The 20,219-nt window shown below is 47.3% G+C and overlaps 1 protein-coding gene across 1 annotated transcript in view; it reads right to left on the reverse strand.

Moving 5' to 3' along the window:
• b4galt4 (UDP-Gal:betaGlcNAc beta 1,4- galactosyltransferase, polypeptide 4) overlaps nt 1–2,792 on the reverse strand; it is a 52,330-nt gene extending 49,538 nt beyond the window's left edge. Inside the window, exon 1 of the mRNA XM_072514050.1 lies at nt 2,407–2,792. The gene's annotated coding sequence lies outside the window, so the exon portion shown is untranslated. The remainder of the gene's footprint in view (nt 1–2,406) is intronic.
• Between the last annotated feature and the right edge of the window lie 17,427 nt (nt 2,793–20,219).

Here is a 20,219-nt window from a genome sequence, read left to right on the forward strand (position 1 = left end):
TGTGGCTACTGGTAGTGGTGGGTTGCTGTGACTTGGATGTGAACACTTGCCACAGTCATTGCAATGTCTATGAAATGCAGTTGGCACTCTGTGTTGTGGATGATGGCCGCCACAGTTCAGGCAAGGTGTGTTCTGTACTGCGAATCCTTCTGTATCCCACCTTAATTCTTTAGTGCTTCTCTCCGATTACTCATTTAGTTTCCAGATACCGATGGCAGACTCAAACCCAAGGTTTTTTCCTTGGAGCAAATGTTTGTAAAAGGCATCGCTGTGTATTTCACAGATGATATGGTCTCCCATGAGTTCAACTTGAGGCTACCGGCGCACACATTTTTGCCAGGATTTTCAAAGTCACAGTATATAAGTGTACACTCGTCGGGTTTCAGGTGAGTGGTGTTAAAAACACAACTGTCCAAGATTACATCTTTTACCACCATACATATCTGAATGAATTTCTTTAACAATACCTCTGGGTCTTCTTGTTCTTCTTCCCCTTGGAAGACTAAAGATTCAAATTTTTCGGTCACCTCCTGGTCTACGAGCTTCAGTGTGTATGCTTATACCTTCTTTGATTTACCAGAGAGACCGACATAACAGCAAAGGCACATTCTTTTTCAAACTTCTTCCAGTTATCAGCAATGCTTTTGTCAAAGATGGGCTGGTTGATACGGAAATGTCCTCATGCCATCTTGATCAGCTCCTGACACCATGTAAAGTTGTTGGTGACAAAGGACCTACTGAGAGATCTTAGCAGCTCTCTTGCTGTATGTCTGCTCGTTCTGAGGGAGAACTCCTGTGTTATCAACATGACACATCCTGTGTACACTCCACGACATGATCACCCAGTCTACAGTATTTATAAAAAATAAAAGTAGAACTTGACTGATCAAAAATTTCATTTTTGTCAGCTACTGAAGGGTGAATTGCAGACATAAAGATAAGGTGAAAGGTATTTTTGGATAACCACAATGTTCACCTAGAGCCAATAACTAATTCCAGACAAGATACCAACAGTTACTGAAATGCTATCTGTCAGAAAGATTTGTTTTACTTATAAGACATCACAATGTTGCCAAACAACATTTTAAAGTTGCTATGATAGAAAACAACAGCCAAGCAACACAAGAAAAGTTCATGTAATGAGATAATCACCAGAAAACCTGGTTGATTGTCATAATATACACCAGTAAGTATATCATGGTGCAGATACACACACTGATGGACACACAGTGGGACCAATCAACACACACAACACCGCAGCCAACCACCAGTTAGAGCACACTCCCTAGAATGACAGGGGGCATCAGAGTTCCCGCTCATTTGGGATGCAGCCTCCTAGAAGGACAGAGCTTACAGCACAGATCTTCACCATGTGCTGAGTGCATAGACTGGTTCGGACAGGCATAGGTCTTTAGTTTAATCTAACATCATGTTAACCCACAGTGAAAGTTTGTTCAACAGTTTCTAACTTAATAAAATAGTGTTGCACTATTTTAAGTGTTGGTGGCCTGTATGTGTTCCACAAATCCAGAGCACCCAACACATCAGATTGAGGGATATCAGCCCAAGAGCCTGGGGGAGACACTTTGCTCTTCAAAATGGTGACGGGCGCACTTTTGGGTCCAGCTTAAAGGGCAGCGAGAAGGGTCACCTGAAAGATGACAACACCTCTGACAGTGCAGCACTCCCTCAGGACTGCACTGGGACGTTGATCTAAATACACTGCTCACTTCTCAGGTGGGATTTGACTCCATAATCTTCGGATTTAAGAGGCCCCGAGTCTCAGCTGACACTTTAATGAGTTAAATGGCTACTAAAAAGATGTGTTCGAGTCAACACGGTTCGACTGAGCTGCATTTTATTCCTGAGATTAAACAGGCTGTAAAATCATCACATTCCCTTTAATAAAAATAACTTCATTGAAAATAAATATATATATTTTTAAAATATATATTTCCCCAGGGAAACCAATTTTGCCATCTTAAACAGCAACAAGCGTCTGTCAAACAGCAGGTAAAACTCTTTCTGGAGAAGACACACTTGCAGGGTTTCTGGTTCTGTGTAGTAGCTGCTCGCTGGCTGCTGTAACACTGGCTGCATTTTCTGCGGCAGGAACGGAATCCTTTCCCCAGCGGGGAGATGTCGCTTGCCCACTTCCCTCAATGTAGCCGACACCATTTATTTAAGGGAAAATAAAAACACCGAGACACCCAAACACTGGTTCAATTCCCCCCACTTCCAAAAAGATATAAAACCTGAAATAATGCAGCATTCGTTCTCTTAAACAAAGAGCAACATAAATTGGAGGTTTTTTTTAAAAAGCAATGAACCTGAAGTGGGTTTTTAAAAAATAGGTCCGAATAACATCCCACCGTGCGGGGTCTCTAACACTTAAAGAGCTCTCACCTAATGCAGCTGCCGGTATCTCTCTCGGTGATTCTGCCACCGGTGTGAACAAACGCCGGGTGGATCCAAACTCCGGCTGGACGAAGAGAGCGGCACAGGGGGAGTCCAGAGTCACAGTCCCAGCGTCGGTGCGAACTGCCCGTGCTTCCTGCAGTCAGACGGAAGCAGAAGTGACACTGACGGGAGACGGGTTGTGTCGCTGTGTTAACGCACCCTGACCAGGCGCAAAGGCCTCCGCCTTCCAGTGTATTCGAAGGTGAAATGGGTGCGGGATTCAGTTAAAGACGGGCTCTCCCGCCCCCTGAATTGGTTCAGGTTCTGCATGGGCCTGGTTCCGTTTGCGCCATCGGAGGCTTCCTCACTGGATTGGAATAAAATACCCTCACTGGATTGGGTTATGCAGGTTAAAGATTGGGTTACCCCTGTGCCAGCCAACTCAAAACATCAAATCCTAACACCAGAGCACCACGAATACAACAGTCACACTTTTGTTTGCCGAATGAAAAGCAAACAATTTTATTATAAACTCATTGAATTGCACCACTGAGGGCTATTCCGGGTTTTGGAGTAATTCGATTGTTAATGAAGGATCGTTACATTAAACAACGGATCATTTTACCTCTTGGCCCAGCGAGCATTAGCTTTATTCTGCAGGTATGACTTGGAATTTGTGACAAAGTTAAACAAATTCTGAGTTCTATGAAGTGTTTTACCGGCGTCTCCCGGCCCCGAATTCCCAGCGGTGAGAAATGATTTCCCCTAAATTGATAACAGATAGAGTGCTCTAGGTCTGTGAGAGTATGCTTGAGGTCTCATAATGCTTGAGATCATTATGTTAAGTTGGTTGTGTCCAACCCAACAAGAAGTGACAACCCTTTTGCAGAGAGGTCGACGAATACTTAAAATTTACCAGAAAATCCCTACAGTGTAGAAGGAGGCCATTCGGCCAATCAAGTCTGTACTGACCCTCCGAAAGAGCACCATACCTAGGCCTATGCCCTTTCCCTGTAACCCTATCTAACCTTTTGGATTCTGAGGGACAATTTAGCATAGCCAATCCACCTACCCTGCACATCTTTGAACTGGGAGGTAACCCACAGACACGGAGAAAGTGCAAACTCCACACAGTCACCCAAGGTCAGGATTGAACCCGGGTCCCTGCCGCTGTGAGGCAGCAATGCTAACCACTGTGCCATCGTGCCACCACAAACCTACAAACTACTAAGGGTTGACAAAGGTTTCAAAAAGAAAGCTAACACAGCACCTAAAAGCTGGCAAAACTACTTACAACCAGAAACCAAATCCTAGATTACCAAGGCCACTGATTCAAGGAAGCTAAAAAGTTAAATTCCTTAATGGCATTAAGGAATTGGTTGAGTTGATTTACTGTATTGGATCTCAGCAAACTTGTGTAATTTGGGATCATATTTTCTTCATGAAAGTTGAAATCCAATGGCCTTCATTTGGTAAATGGGAGGAAAGAAATTCCAATGTGAGTATTACAGTGGGGTAAATGGGGTCAGAGGCACTGCAAACAACTGGAATGTACACAATACTTTGTGGACTTGACAGGCTAGATACTTGATGTACCTTAAACCCACAGAGAGGCAGCGAGAGCGAATGAACATAAGGCTTTATTAGCCATGAACTTGCCTAGCCAGAGTCAGTAGTACAGATGAATGCCGCCCACAAGAGGCCGTCCTATATATGCCCTGGTGTGGGCGGAGCCATACCCGGGGTTACAGTACAGTACCTGGAAGCACTTCATATCACCACTTCCAGGTCATAGGTCACAGTTGTCACAGGTGGTGAGTCCAGGGGTGTTGTGTCTGGAGCTTGAGCCTCAGTCCAGGGTGTCAGAGACGGTTGGGGTGCAGGGGTAGGGTGGGGGGTGATGGGTGGCGGCAGTGTCGGAGGGGGATAATACAGGAGACCCAGCGGGGCGTTGTGAGTGGCAGCGGGCAGCGGTGGGGGGGGGGGGTTGTAGGCGAGGGGGGCGCGTTGGTGGGGGAACCAGCTGGCGCCAAGTCCCGTAGGGAGACCGTACCTTGCCGTCCGTCCTGGTGCGCGATGTAAGCATACTGAGGGTTGGCATGGAGCAGCTGGACCCTCTCGACCAGGGGGTCGGTCTTATGGCTCCTCATGTGCCTCCGGAGAAGGACTGGTCCTGGAGTTTTCAGCCGAGATGGAAGACCCCGGAGATGGACTTCCTGGGGAAGATAAACAAACGATCATGAGGGGTCTCCTTCGTGGTCGTGCAGAGGAGCAATCTGATGGAGTGGAGGGCGTCAGGGAGAACCTCCTGCCAGCGGGGGATTGGGAGACTTCTAGACCTGAGGGTCAGAAGAACGACCTTCCATACCGTTGCGTTCTCCCTCGCCACCTGCCCATTTCCCTGCGGGTTATAGCTCGTAGTCCTGCTCGACGCGATGCCTTTGTTGAGCAGGTACTGACGCAGCTCATCGCTCATGAACGATGTGCCCCGGTCACTCTGGACGTAGGCAGGGAAACCGAACAGCGTGACTATGCTGTGCAGTGCCTTTATTACGGCGGCTGAGGTCATGTCGGGGCAGGGGACGGTGAAGGGGAAGCGGGAGTACTCATCGATGATGGTGAGAGAATATATATTCCGGTTGATGGAGGGGAAGGGCCCTTTGAAGTCAATGCTTAGGCGCTCAAAGGGCCGGGAGGCCTTTACCAGATATGCCTTGTCTGGCCGGTAGAAGTGCGGTTTGCACTCCGCACAGACTTGGCAATCCCTGGTCATGGGCTTGACCTCAGCGGAGGAGAAGGGCAGATTGCAGGCCTTAATGAAGTGGGTAAGCCGGGTGACCTCTGGGTGGCAGAGGTTATTGTGGATAGCCCGAAGTCCGTCACCTTGTGCGCTGGCGCATGTGCCGTAGACAGGGCATCTGGGGGCTCGTTGAGCTTCCCAGGACGATACTTGATATCGTAGTTGTAGGTGGAGAGGTCGATGCTCCACCTCAAGATTTTATAGTTTTTATTTTGCCCTGTTGTGCGTTGTTAAACATGAAGACTACCGATCGTTGGTCGGTGACGAGGGTGAACCTCCTACCGGCTAGGTAGTGCCTCCAGTGCCGCACGGCTTCTACTATGGCTTGTGCTTCCTTCTCGACCGAGGGGTGTCGAATTTCGGAAGCGTGGAGGGTCCTAGAGAAAAATGCGACTGGCCTGCCCGCCAGGTTGAGTGTGGCGGCCAGTGCGACGTCTGACGCGTCGCTCTCTATCTGAAAAGGGATGGACTCGTCCATCGCGTGCATTGCGGCCTTGGTGATATCGGCCTTGATGCAGCTGAAGGCTGAGCAGGCCTCATCCGTCAGGGGAAAGCTGGTGGTTTGAATCAGTGGGCGGGCTTTGTCCGCATAGTTGGGTACCCACTGGGCGTAGTATGAGAACAGCCCCAGGCATCGTTTTAGGGCCTTGAGGCTGTGGGGAGGGGGGAGTTTTGTGAGGGGGCGCATGCGGTCGGGGTCGGCCCTAGGACTCCGTTCTCCACGACGTAGCCGAGGATGGCCAGTCGGGTAGTACGGAAAACACACTTTTCTTTGTTGTATGTAAGGTTGAGGGATTGGGCGGCTTGGAGGAACCTCTGAAGGTTGGCATCATGGACCTGCTGGTCATGGCCGCAGATGGTCACGTTGTCCAGGTACGGGTATGTCGCCCGCAAACCGTATTGGTCCACCATTCGGTCCATCATTCTCTGAAAGACCGAGACCCCATTAGTGACGCTGAAGGGGACTCTGAGGAAGTGGAAGAGTCGGCCGGTGCTTCAAAGGCAGTGTAGTGGCGCTCTTCCAGCTGGATTGGGAGCTGGTGGTAGGCCGCTTTCAGATCCACCGTGGAGAACACACGGTACGGTGCGATCTGGTTGACCAACTCTGCTATGCGGGGGAGGGGGTACGCATCCAGTTGCATGAACCAGTTAATTGTCTGGCTGTAGTCCACAACCATCCAGTACTTTCCCCCGTTCCGGACGACCACACTTGCGCTCTCCAGGGGCTGTTGCTGGCCTCTATGATCCCCTCACTCAACAGTCGCTGGACCTCTGACTTGATAAATACCATGTCTAGCGAGCTGTACCGCCTGCTCCTGGTGGCAGTGGGCTTACAGTCCGGAGTGAGGTTCACAAAGAGTGAAGGGGGGAGACATTGAAGGTCGCGAGACTGCATACTGTGAGGGGGGCAAGGGTCAGCCGAACTGTAAGGTCAGACTTCGGTGATTACACTGAAAATCCAATCCGAGCAATAGGGGGGCGCAGAGATGGGGGGAGGACGTAGAGCTTGAAACAGGTATACTCTGCGACCTGTATCGCGAGGTTGACTATACAGTACCCCCGGATCTGGGCCGAATGAGACCCGGAGGCAAGGGAGATTGTTTGTGAGGCGGGGTAGGTGTGGAGGAAGCAGTGCCTTACCGTGTCGGGGTGGACAAAGCTCTCCGTGCTCCCGGAGTCGAAGAGGCAGGGGGTCACGTGCCCGTTGACCTAGACGACCATCATGGAGTGCCTCAGTGGTTTTGGCTGCGACTGGTCGAGGGTCACCGTGCTCAGCTGTGGGTAGCCTGCGTTGTCGGTGGAGTCGCAAGATGGCGGCCCCATATGTCACACGTGTCGGACGGGGTCGAAGATGGCGACCAAGATGGCCAACCCCATCGGTCGCACATGTCAGTTGGTGTTGGGGCCGGCAGACAAGATGGCGGCCCCCACGATTCGCACGATGCCGATGACGCGTCAGGGGAGGGTGTTCCGGGCAGGCACGCAGCCACATTGCAGGGTCTGTGGGGCTGTGAGTCCATGGGTCGGGCCTGTTGTGTTTTCGATTTCTGGGGCTGAGATCGGCCCAGATAGACTCTCGCGTAGTGCCCTTTTTTCCTGCAGTCGCTGCACGTCGCCGTGTGGGCTGGGCAGCGCTGCCGGGGGTGTTGGCCCTGGCCACAGAAGTAGCATTGCGGTTCTCCGGGCTGGGCTGGCAGACGCGCGGCGCAGGCCTGCGGCGTAGGCGGATCCGATGGGGGCCGTGACGATAGTGTCCAGGAGGGGGTCGCCGGGCCCAGGCCCGCGGGGAATGCGCTGAGCTTCTGATAGGCCACCTCAAGCGAGGTCGCTAACTTTACCGTGTCCCGCAGGTTGGAGGTCCCGTTTTCCAGCAGGCGCTGCCTGACATAGTTCGAGCGGACCCCCGTCGCGTAAGTGTCCCGGATCTGTGAGTTCATATGCTCCTCCGCCGTCACATCTCAGTAGCTGCAGTTTCTTGCGAGTAGGGTCAGGGTTTCCAGATACTCGTCTAACGATTCTCCGGCACATTGACGGTGAGTAATGAGGAGGTGTCTAGCGAACACCTCGTTCATGGGCTTCACGAAGTACGCCTTGAGGGTTGCGACCGCTTCCTCATACGTGGCCGCTTTCTCAATCATTACCGAGATTCGATGGCTCACCCAAGCGTGGAGGAGTCGCAGTTTGAGGGTCTCCGAGGGAGCCGTTGCTGAGGAGTCGATGTAGGCCTCGAAGCATCAAAGCCAATGTTCAAATATTTCCTTGGCTTCGGACGCGCGGGCGTCGAGTTCGAGCCTGTCTGGCTTTAGAGCAGCTTCCATGGTGCTGTCTATGACTAATTAATTCTCAGAGACCATTTCCTCTGGCTCAGGAGTCAAGAAGTGGGGTTGTAATCTCATGGTAAGGGGTCGGCCATTTACGACTGACATAATGAGAAATGCCTTCACTCTGAAGGCTAGAAATCTCTGGAATTCACTACCCCAAAGGATGGTCAATCAGTGATATATTCAAGACTGAAATCAATCATTTTTGGACACGAAGGAAACCAAGGGATTTGGGCATGGGATGGAAAAATGTAACTTCAGCCATGAACATCGGAGCAGGCTCAAAGGGCCCTTTGCTCCATTGTTGCTCCAATATCCTATGTTCTAAGGAAATTGCAAGATGAGACAGAGAAATAAAACACGCAAATAGGTTGAGTTTTGGAACAATTAATCTGTGTTGGTGTTGCTCTTTCAGACGAGCAGTTGTCCTAGCTCCATGTACCTGCCTTGTTCCCATAGTAATTGATCTGCCTACCCATCTAATTTATTTTGGTACAATCACTAACTCTGGTGAGTGCACTCCACAAAAAAACCCACTCAGTAAAATGTCTCTCCTACTCTCTGTTTTAATTTTCATACATTTAATCAATGTTCCATCAATGTAGACTTTTAATCACTGGAAACAATTTGCACTCCATCCATTCTGTTCCACCTTTCACAGTTTGAAACACACAGATCATATCAGAACATAATCTCCACGATCATAACAAACCCAGCGCCAATTTATCAAATTAGTCTTTGTATTATTTTATATGTATTTCTTCACACCAGGCTGTGCCCGAGTGAATCTGTGCTACACCCTTTGTATTGCATCAACATCCTTGTTATAATGTAGAGCACAACTGCAGATGGTCATAAATATAAATATTACTCTTTTAGCAAAGGTTTCCACCTCATAGTGACACACGGCATTTATTAAAACCAACATACCATTAACTTAGCAAAACATCCCAATATGCTTCACAGGAGCATTAGCAAATAAAATTTGACATCATGTCACAGAAAGAGATAGTAACATAGGTGGCATGGCAGGTTTTAAGGATTGTCTTAAAGGAGAAGAGAGAGGCAGAGAGGTATAGAGAGGGAATTCTACAGTTCAGGGACTAGGCAACTGAAGATACGGTGGCCAATGGTGGAGCGAAGAGAATTGGGGATGCACAAAAGGCCAGAATTGAAGGACCATATGCATTTTGACGAGATGTGGGGCCAGAGAAGGTCACAGAGTTAGGATGGTGCAGGCCACAGAGAGGTGCGTGATCCAGAATGAGAATTTTCAAATCAAAATGTTGCCAGACTGGGAGCCAATGTAAGTCAACAAGTCCAGAAGTAACGTCTGTGGACAAAACTTGGTACGAGTTAGGATATGAACAGCTGACTTTTCAATCAGCTCGTTCTTATGGAAGGTGCCAAGGTGCGAGCTCAGCCAGGAGAGTATTGGCTTACTCAAGCCTAACAAAAGCATGAATGAAGTTGACAGCAAAGAAATAAAGAACTGAGACGAGGATACAGCTAGTGAAATACTGGAACTGGAAGTCGGTGATGTTGGTGATGGTGAGGATATGGGGTCAAAAGCTGACCTCAAGACCAAATAGAATGCCAAGTGTGTTCAGCTTCCTTTAGACCTTAGAGTCATTTAGTACACCTCCTACTTTAGTATCATCTGTAAATTTTGCCGTTGCTCCTTCTAATATTTGATTTGATTTGATTGTCACATGTACCGAAGCACATTGAAAAGTATTCCTCTGCGACCAAGGAAATGTAAACAGTACGTACACAGTAGACAAAAAAGAATAGTTGATAGTTACAGTGAATGCAAAAAGGTACACAGTACATCGACAAATAGGTAATTGGTTACAGCATGGAACAAGGGGCAAACAAAGCAAATATGACATGAGCAAGAGCAGCATAGGGCGTCGTGAATAATGTCTTACAGGGAACAGATCAGTCCGAGGGAGAGTAGTTGAGGAGTCTAGTAGCTGTGGGGAACTAGCTGTTTCTAAGTCTGGATGTATGTGTCTTCATACCTCTGTATCTTCTGCCTGATGGAAGGGTCTGGGTATATTTCTACCCCATGGATTCTGCCCAGATGATAAAGGTTTGTTGTTTCAATGACATGTAAAGAAAATATTCTGATAGAATATGCTTATTTTATGGTATTAGAAAGGTTTGATTTTATTAATCTACACCTGTTAAAATGTTGAGAGAAATGATACCTCCTACTCCGAAATGCAATTGCTGCTTTATGCTGACTTAGCTTGTTTTGTTTTGCAGGAGGCATTCACAGGCAAGTGCAAACCCATGCTGATGAACACCCATCCTGCATACATCCTTTTCAGCAAAAATACCACCTGATTATTTTCTCCAAGTGCCTGTCTATTGGTCCCAAACAGGGCACAACTGTAGTGTCCTTATTGCTATCCTGGAGGTACAGCAGGTGGGCTTATTTACAATTTACATCTTATCGTTCTGAACTAGGTATGTTCATCCTTTACAAATCCAAATGCTTAATACAAACTGCTATTTTTTTGCATTTTTCTATCCTCTCTGCATGACAACCCACACATTTCTTCCTTCCATGAAAATATACCTCCATTTAAGGACTAACAGTTTAAGCTTAAGCTCTCTGATCATTTTGAATCAATAAACAATGACATATCTTTAATTAGGTTTATTGAAGAGCTTAAACTGACCATCACTGAGATTCAGATCTTTGGTACTTTAAATTGACTTCCCTACTTGACAAACAAAGGCTCAAGGTTAGTATAGCTGCAATATAAAGAGGAATCAATCGTAGTATAACATTAGTGCTAGTATAACACTACTACAATATAAAAAGGGATCAATGGTATAAGATGAGTAGACTTAAGAACGTTCTGATTAACCCCTTTCCTTATGATTCCCACTCTGTTAGGTTCAGAATGTCTGAGGTAAACTTAACCATTATTTCGCTAGCATTGTGTATTTATTTAATTTTGAAAAATATTTTTTTCAACATTTTAACCTTTTTACAACAAATAATCCCAACAACACCGGCCATCCCCCTCCCAACTTTTGACAGCAACCAGATCCCCAAAATGTAAGACAAACTCCATCTCTGGCGGAAACCCTCATCTGCCCTTCTCAAAGCAAATTTCACCTTCACCAAATACAGGAACTCCATTAGGTTCCCCAGCCACGCCGAGGCACGGGGTGGGGGGAGAGATAAACTGACCTCTACCCCATCAGAACCCGCTGTTGCCTTTTTCTTCTCTTACTCTTTTACTCTGTCCTTTCTGTGGCTCTGTTCCAATTATGGCAAATTTCTATGTTATCTATATTCTAATGCTTAGAGTCACCAGGTATCAAATGATACCACCACAAGGTTCAACTGGCTATCGATCAAAGAGTCAAACACCAGTTAGTTAGTGCAAGGTCAAGGGTACTTTATTTACACACAATTAGTCATGAAACATAAACACTACTAGTTAACTACACCTATCGACTAAGACAACCTGTACTTAACTTTGGGCACCCGGCTTAGGTCAGAGAAACAGTGGCCGCTGTTCGATTCAGGATCTATCGGGTTCGAAGGAGTAACTGCTGCTCAGCTAGGCTCATCCATCTGGTAGCAAGCGTTGAACTTGGACTTGCTTCTGGTGTTGCTGCAATTGGAGATGGCCGTGACCGGGTTACCAGGTCCAAGAGAGGACTCTTCTTCTTATACTTTGGGGTTTTTGCGCTCTTTTGGGCGGTCCTTCAGTTTGGGCCCCACTAATTGGGTGATCCCTGATCACTCCGTTCGATTCCTAACTAATAAGTGGGCGGGGATTTGGATAGCTGGGCGTGTCCCAAGTAGTCACTGACCACATTGTTTGCATTTCCCTTGAACAGGGAGTGGCGCCAAAATGTCTTGGACTGTACCGGTTCCGCAAGTACCAGTCCTTTGTTTTGGTGACGATGGACCATCAAATGCTAATCGGCCCCTTTAAAATGCTAATTGGTCGGAGTTTCGATACCGTCTGGACTTCTTGCTTACGAATATGCATTTCAGGCTCTGAGCCTGCCTGAGTCTTGGCTTGTCCATTTTACCCGCTAGGCTTTCTGAGTTTCTCTGTACCTAGTTGTAAGTGGCCATCCCAGATGGCTACACCGCCTGCGAGCAATCGATGAAGCAAAAGCTAAATAACCTGTCCCCACACCTGTCTGCAACTCTGGTACGTCTGACACCCCGAATATGGCTTCCAGGGGAACCGGTTCCAAATCCACGTGTAGAACCTCAGCCATGGTGCTGAAAAATTACCTCCAAAATTTCAGGCAGGACCAGAACATCTGGATATGATTGACTGGGCCCCTCCCACACCGCTCACATGCTACCCTCCACCCCCTCAAACATCCTGCTCATCCTCACCCCCATTAAGTGTGCCCTGTGCAGCACTTTTAATTGAATCAACCCCAGCTTCGTGCACGAGGTCGAGGCATTGACCCCTCACAGCACTTCAACCATAATCCTTTCTCCAACACCATCCCCAACTCTTCCTGCCACTTGGCCTTAATCACTTCAATGGACTCTTTGTCTTCCTCCATAATCCTACCGTGGATCGCTGAAATGACCCCTCTGTCCAGCCCCCTCACTGACAGCACCTCCTCCAACAATGAGGAGGACAGTACCACCTGAAAGTTTGGAAAGACCTTTCTTGCGAAGTTCCACACCTGCATATACCTGAAGCCCTCCTCACGTTGGAGCTCATACTTCACCCCAACACCTCCAAGCTTGCGATCCTCCCATCCAGAAACAGATCCTTTATCTCTTTCACCCCTTTCTCCTCCCATCCCTGGAACCTCACATCCATCCTTACTGGCTCAAACCCATGATTCCCTCTTATCGGCATCACCCTCGAACCTGCCCTCAACCTAAAATACTGCCAAAACTTCCCTCAAATCTTCAGCATGGCTACCACCACAGGAGTATCCGAGTACTTCCCTGGGTGAATGTTAATGGCGCTGTTGCCAGCGCCTGCTACCCCGACCCTTTGCAAGTAGCCTCTGTCTCTCTACTCTAGCCCCGCCCCTTCTCTGCATTCCCCGCCCATTAATAATGTAACAAGTGTGGCAGCACGGTGGCGCAGTGGTTAGCATTGCTGCCTCACGGCGCCGAGGTCCCAGGTTCGATCCCAGCTCTGGGTCACTGTCCGTGTGGAGTTTCCACATTCTCCCCGTGTTTGCGTGGGTTTCACCCCCACAACCCAAAGATGTGCAAGGTAGGTGAATTGGCCATGCTAAATTGCCCCTTAATTGGCAAAAATGAATTGGGTACGCTAAAAAAAAAATTTCAATAATGTCACAAGTTCAGAAGGGCTAAATCCCGACTGCCACCCCCTATAGAGCACCGCCTGCCTTATCCTGGTTACCTTCCCTGCCCACACAAACAACGAGACCAGCCTGTCCACCCCTCGAAAGAATTACTTTGTCATAAAGACTGGCAGACACTGGAATAGAAATGGGAACCGTGGCAGAATGTTCATTTTTACTGTCTGCACCCGGCCTCCAGTAACAAGGGGAGACTACCCATCTCACTAAGTCCTCCTTCACCCTCCCCACCAGGCTCATGTTATTAAGCTTACGAAGCCGTGCCCAGTCCCGTGCCACCTTCATCCCAAATATCTAAATGAGTTATCGCTACCCAGAATGGCAACCCTACCACTCCCACCCCTGCCCCTGGAGAAATTTAAAGAATTTGTGACTGAGATTGATGACATATATGCTGAGTGAATTGGTGAACCAATTTGTAAAATCTGTTTTAGTTGCATCTGCCATTTAATGTGTAATTTATAGTTTATAATCAACCACAATCTGCTTGTTAATTCATATCTAACTTATATTGATTCTGGGTTTTAGTGTGCAGGTGATTACCTGAGATATTTTTTAGTGCTCTGAAGAAGAGTCATTCAGACTCGAAACGTTAACTGTTTCTTTTCTCCACAAAAGCTGCCAGACCGACTTTTATTTCATGTTTGCTTTATTCAACTCTTGTACAGTAAAATATATATTTTGTTTTAAATTATGAAATCTTGTGGCTCCAATCTTTCAGTTAATAATTTGGATTTCGTATTTTTTTTAAAGAAAAAGTTACTGGTCTGCATTGAGATTGTAACAGGGTTAATATTATCATGATTGCTTCATGAGGCTTAAACCTGAAGTTTGTTTCTCTATGAAGCATGTGTTAGAGTCCTGAGTAAAAGCTCTAATTTAGGCGTGATACAGAATATGGTCCCAACAACCAGAACCACACGTAATCCATTTCATGTGGGAGAGGCTTGTCCAACATTTTCACTGGGAGAGCGGTGGGGCGGGGTGGTCATTTCAAATTTTCTCTCATTTGAGATAATTTTGGGAAGAAAAGGAAACAGGTTTAGAGGATTGGCAATGTATCTTGCTGTTACTCCAAACAACACAAATCTGCATCTCAATGAACAAGCTACAGATGAGAAGACTAATTTATCATCTTACTTTCTCCACAGCACAGTGAGTGAGGGCTCCATGAGATATTTGGCATTGCTTTTATTTGAACAAGAAGTTAATGTCTGCCTGCACACTTGAGGTGCCATGTACGGAGTATTCCAGATCGATGCCATCTCTCAGTAGTGATTTTGATTTGGACTTTCTGCTTTTCATTCATGAAAAGAGCTGTTTGCAGCAATATGTGCTGTCAAACAATGCAATAAAGTGATGGGCATGACTTGACAGCTTTGGATATGAATGAGAGGGAACATAATGCCTGTAATATGTCAGAAGGCCCTGGTCTGCAAAAGTTCTCTTTAGGGCACTGTCATTCTGCATCTCAATTATCTCCATCTGGAACACATCAGGGGCATCAATTCCAAATAGATCTGCAAACAGCTCTATCTCATCCTTCTGTTCTTAAGCACAAGAACAGTGCTCGAATTCATCTCTAAAGCCACTGATCAGTGCAGCATACTTCTCATTATCCACTGCCTCAACCTGCCTTGATGAGTGTTGGGAAATGGAAATTTTCTTCATGGCTAACTGTTTCTGAAGTAATTCCAACTTCCGACTGAACACATGGAGATGCTAATGCAGTCTGTTGATGAACTGATCCTTTCCTTGCAGTTTCACATTCATGACCGTAAGAAGCTTAGTAATGTCAACTCAGAATGCCAAATCACTGTGCCACTCATTATTGCCCATGAAACTCTCACCTTTTCTGTTATCGGCCGCAAAGGTTATTATCTCTCCGCATGCTACCCACAGTCTGGCTAGCGTGGCCAGCTTGCTAAGCCAGCACACCTAGCAGAAATAAATGATGTCCGGGAGTTCCAATGGTGGCATGTAGGAAAAGGTCGCACAGAAAGTGTCTCCCGCCAGGGTCCTTGTTTATTGGTCTTTTTGTCAGGCTCCCAGGGGAATTTAGTGAACAAGCCCGACCCATCTGATTGCTTTGGATACTGTTGGGGGGGGGGGGGGGCTTACCAGGGGTAAGCCATGGGGTACAGGTCTCTGGCACAGAGTCTGTCCCTGTTGCTCAGAAGGGAAGGGGGAGAGGAGTAGAGCATTAGTCATTGGAGACTCCATAGTTAGGGGGATAGATTGGAGATTCTGTGGGAACGAGAGAGACTCGTGGTTGGTGTATTGCCTCCCAGGTGCCAGGGTCCGCGATGTCTCGGATCGTGTTTTCGGGATCCTTAAGGGGGAGGGGGAGCAGCCCCAAGTCGTGGTCCACATAGGTACCAACAACATAAGTAGGAAAGGGGATAGGGATGTAAGGCAGGAATTCCGGGAGCTAGGGTGGAAACTTAGATCTAGGACAATCAGAGTTATTATCTCTGGGTTGTTACCCATGCCACGTGCTAGTGAGATGAGGAATAGGGAGAGAGAGCAGTTGAACACGTGGCTACAGGGATGGTGCAGGAGGGAGGGTTTCAGATTCCTGAATAATTGAGGCTCATTCTGGGGTAGATGGGACCTCTACAAACGGGATGATCTACACCTGGACCAGAGGGCTACGAATATCCTGGGGGGGGAATTTGCTAATGCTCTTCGGGAGGGTTTAAACTAGTTCAGCAGGGGATTGGGAACCTGAATTGTAGCTCCAGTATACAGGAGGTTGAGAGTAGTGAGATCATGAGTAAGGTTTCAAAGTTGCAGGAGTGTACCAGCAGGCAGGGAGGTGGTTTAAAGTGTGTCTACTTCAATGTCAGGAGCATCCGGAATAAGGTGGGGTGAACTTGTGGCATGGGTTGGTACCTGGGACTTCGATGTTGTGGCCATTTCGGAGACATGAATAGAGCAGGGACAGGAATGGTTGTTGCAGGTGCCGGGGTTTAAATATTTCAGTAAGCTCAGGGAAGGTGGTAAAAGAGGGGGAGGGGTGGCATTGTTAGTCAAGGACAGTATTACAGTGGCAGAAAGGACGTTTGATGAGGACTCGTCTACTGAGGTAGTATGGGCTGAGGTTAGAAACAGGAAAGGAGAGCTCACCCTGTTAGGGGTTTTCTATAGGCCTCCGAAAAGTTCCAGAGATGTAGAGGAAAGGATTGCAAAGTTGATTCTGGATAGGAGCAAAAGTAACAGGATAGTTGTTATGGGGGACTTTAACTTTCCAAATATTGACTGGAAACGCTATAGTTCGAATACTTTAGACGGGTCCGTTTTTGTCCAATGTGTGCACGAGGGTTTCCTGACACAGTATGTAGATAGGCCAACAAGAGGCGAAGCCATATTGGATTTGGTACTGGGTAATGAACCAGGACAGGTGTTAGATTTGGAGGTAGGTGAGCACTTTGGTGATAGTGACCACAATTCGATTACGTTTACTTTAGTGATGGAAAGGGATAGGTATATACCGCAGGGCAAGAGTTATATCTAGGGGAAAGCCAATTATGATGCGATGAGGCAAGACTAAGGATGCATCGGATGGAGAGGAAAACTGCAGGGGACGGGCGCAATGGAAATGTGGAGCTTGTTCGAGGAACAGCTACTGCATGTCCTTGATAAGTATGTACCTGTCAGGCAGGGAGGAAGTGGTCGAGCGTGGGAACTGCGGTTTGCTAAAGCAGTTGAAACACTTGTCATGAGGAAGAATGAGATCTGAAGGTTCAGTTAGGGCGCTCGAGAGTTACAAGTTAGCTAGGAAGGACCTAAATAGAGAACTAAGAAGAGCCAGGAGGGGACATGAGAAGTCTTTGGCAGGTAGGATCAAGATAACCCTGAAGCTTTCTATAGATATGTCAGGAATAATAGAATTACTAGGGTAAGAGTAGGGCCAGTCAAGGACAGTAGTGGGAAGTTGTGCGTGGAGTCCGAGGAGATAGGAGAGGTCCTAAATGAATATTTTTCGTCAGTATTCACACAGGAAAAAGACAATGTTGTCGAGGAGAATACTGAGATACAGGCTACTAGACTAGAAGGGCTTAGGGTTCATAAGGAGGAGGTGTTAGCAATTCTGGAAAGTGTGGAAATAGATAAGTCCCCTGGGCCGGATGGGATTTATCCTAGGATTCTCTGGGAAGCAAGGGAGGAGATTGTTGTGCCTTTGGCTTTGATCTTTAAGTCATCTTTGTCTACAGGAATAGTGCCAGAAGACTGGAGAATAGCAAATGTTGTCCCCTTGTTCAAGAAGGGGAGTAGAGATAACCCCGGTAACTATAGACCAGTGAGCCTTACTTCTGTTGTGGGCAAAGTCTTGGAAAGCTTTATAAGAGATAGGATGTATTATCATCTAGAAAGGAATAATTTGATTAGAGATAGTCAACACGGTTTTGTGAAGGGTAGGTCGAGCCTCACAAACCTTATTGAGTTCTTTGAGAAGGTGACCAAGCAGGTGGATGAGGGTAAAGCAGTTGATGTGGTGTATATGGATTTCAGTAAAGCGTTTGATAAAGTTCCCCACGGTAGGCTATTGCAGAAAATACGGAGGCATGGGATTCAGGGTGATTTAGCAGTTTGGATCAGAAATTGGTTAGCTGGGAGAAGACTGGAATCCAGTTACTAGTGGTGTACCACAAGAATCTGTTTTGAGGCCACTGCTGTTTGTCATTTTTATAAATGACCTGGAGGAGGGCGTAGAAGGATGGGTGAGTAAATTTGCACGTGACACTAAAGTCGGTGGAGTTGTGGACAGTGCGAAGGATGTTAGAAGTTACAGGGGGACACAGATAAGCTGCAGAGCTGGGCTTAGAGGTGGCAAATGGAGTTTAATGCAGAAAAGTGTGAGGTGATTCATTTTGGAAGGAATAACAGGAAGACAGAGTACTGGGCTAATGGTAAGATTCTTGGTAGTGTGGATAAGCAGAGAGATCTCGGTGTCCATGTACATAGATCCATAAAAGTTGCCACCCAGGTTGAGAGGGTTGTTGAGAAGGTGTACGGTGTGTTAGCTTTTATTGGTAGAGGGATTGAATTTCGGAGCCATGAGGTCATGTTGCAGCTGTACAAAACTCTGGTGCGGGTGCATTTGGAGTATTGCGTGCAATTCTGGTCGCCGCATTCTAGGAAGGATGTGGAAGCATTGGAAAGTGTGCAGAGGAGATTTACCAGAATGTTGCCTGGTATGGAGGGAAGATCTTGTGAGGGAAGGTTGAGGGACTTGAGGCTGTTTTCGTTAGAGAGAAGGTTAAGAGGTGACTTAATTGAGGCATACAAGATGATCAGAGGGATTAGATAGGGTGGACAGTGAGAACCTTTTTCCTCGGATGGCGATGTCTACGAGGGGACATAGCTTTAAATTGAGGGGAGATAGATATAGGACAGATGTCAGAGGTAGGTTCTTTACTCAGAGAGTAGTAAGGGCGTGGAATGCCCTGCCTGCAACAGTAGTGGCCTCGCCAACACTAACGGCATTCAAATGGTCATTGGACAGGCATATGGACGATAAGGGAATAGTGTAGATGGGCTTTAGAGTGGTTTCACAGGTTGGCGCAACATCGAGGGCCGAAGGGCCTGTACTGCGCTGTAATGTTCTATATGGTACAGGTTGACGAAAGAATGTCAAAAGGTACAAAAAGGACACCTGGAAAGAAACATATGAGTGGTAATCCTTCGACAGAGCTCGAGAGAGAGTGCAAAGCTCATTAGGAGGGAAGATGACGGAGTCGACCTCAGCGGGTGTGGCCGCCCCTATTACAGTGGAAACGCTAACTGGGGCAATGGCACACAAATTCGAAAAGCAATTTGAGAAACATTTTGAAAGGTAATGAGGGGATATGATGGAGACCCTCAAAAAGTCCATCGAGGAGGCACTTGACCCGATAAGAGAGAAGTTGGGAAAGACCCGGGAGAGCGTGAGAGAATGTGGAGAGGTGCTGAAGGGTGTGGAGGGGATCTTATCACAGCATAGCGACCAAATTGCCTTGTTGGAAGCTGAGATGCTGTTGGTGGAGGAGAGGAACGTGGGCTCAGGGCGATGTTCAAGGACCTGGAGAACAGGTCGAAGAGACAGAACTTCAGGATCATGAGCTGCCGGAGGGGTTGGGGGGCAGAGCCCAAACTTGTATTTTTCCCAGATGTTCATGAAACTGGTGGGGGGAGGGATATATATATGCCCCTTCCTGAATTGGATAGGGCTCACCGTATGTTCCCGTAGACACCTTGAGACAATGAGCTATTACGGGCAGTGACAGTACGGTTTCACAGCTTCCAGAAGAAGGACTGGATCCTGAAATGGGCCAAAGTGAACCAGGATGTGAGATGGGAAGAAAGCAACATCCATTTCTATCAGGACGTCGGGCAGAGTGAGCAAAGTGGCATGCAGCCTTTAATGGGGCGATATATAAAAGTGGAAAACGATTTGGAGTGGTGTACTCAGCGAGATTGAGAGGTACGTATAACTCAAAAGATCATTTTCTTGAAGGTACAAGGACTTTGATTTAATTTAAAGGGTTTGAATGGGACTTTAAAGTTGGAAGGGGTTTGCTTGGGGATGTTTCAGAATTCTGTATATATTTCTGGTTATTTGGGATTTCTTGTCCTGTATTAGAGGGGGTGAGGAGCGTCCAGTGTATATGTTGTTTGGGAGGGATGAAGGGGCCAAAGTAGTTGGGGGTAATGTTTACGCAGTAATGTGGAGAATCCATGGCCCATGGTGGGATGTTGAGAATTGCAAAGGCTTTGGTTTGGGTTATTTTCTTTTGCCATGGGGGACGGGTGGGGGAGCTTCCCTTTTTTCTTTGTTCTTTAGGTATGAGCTTTGGCGGGGGCTACCT

Source organism: Scyliorhinus torazame, chromosome 8, assembly GCF_047496885.1.
Source record: "Scyliorhinus torazame isolate Kashiwa2021f chromosome 8, sScyTor2.1, whole genome shotgun sequence".
Taxonomy (NCBI): Eukaryota; Metazoa; Chordata; class Chondrichthyes; order Carcharhiniformes; family Scyliorhinidae; genus Scyliorhinus; species Scyliorhinus torazame.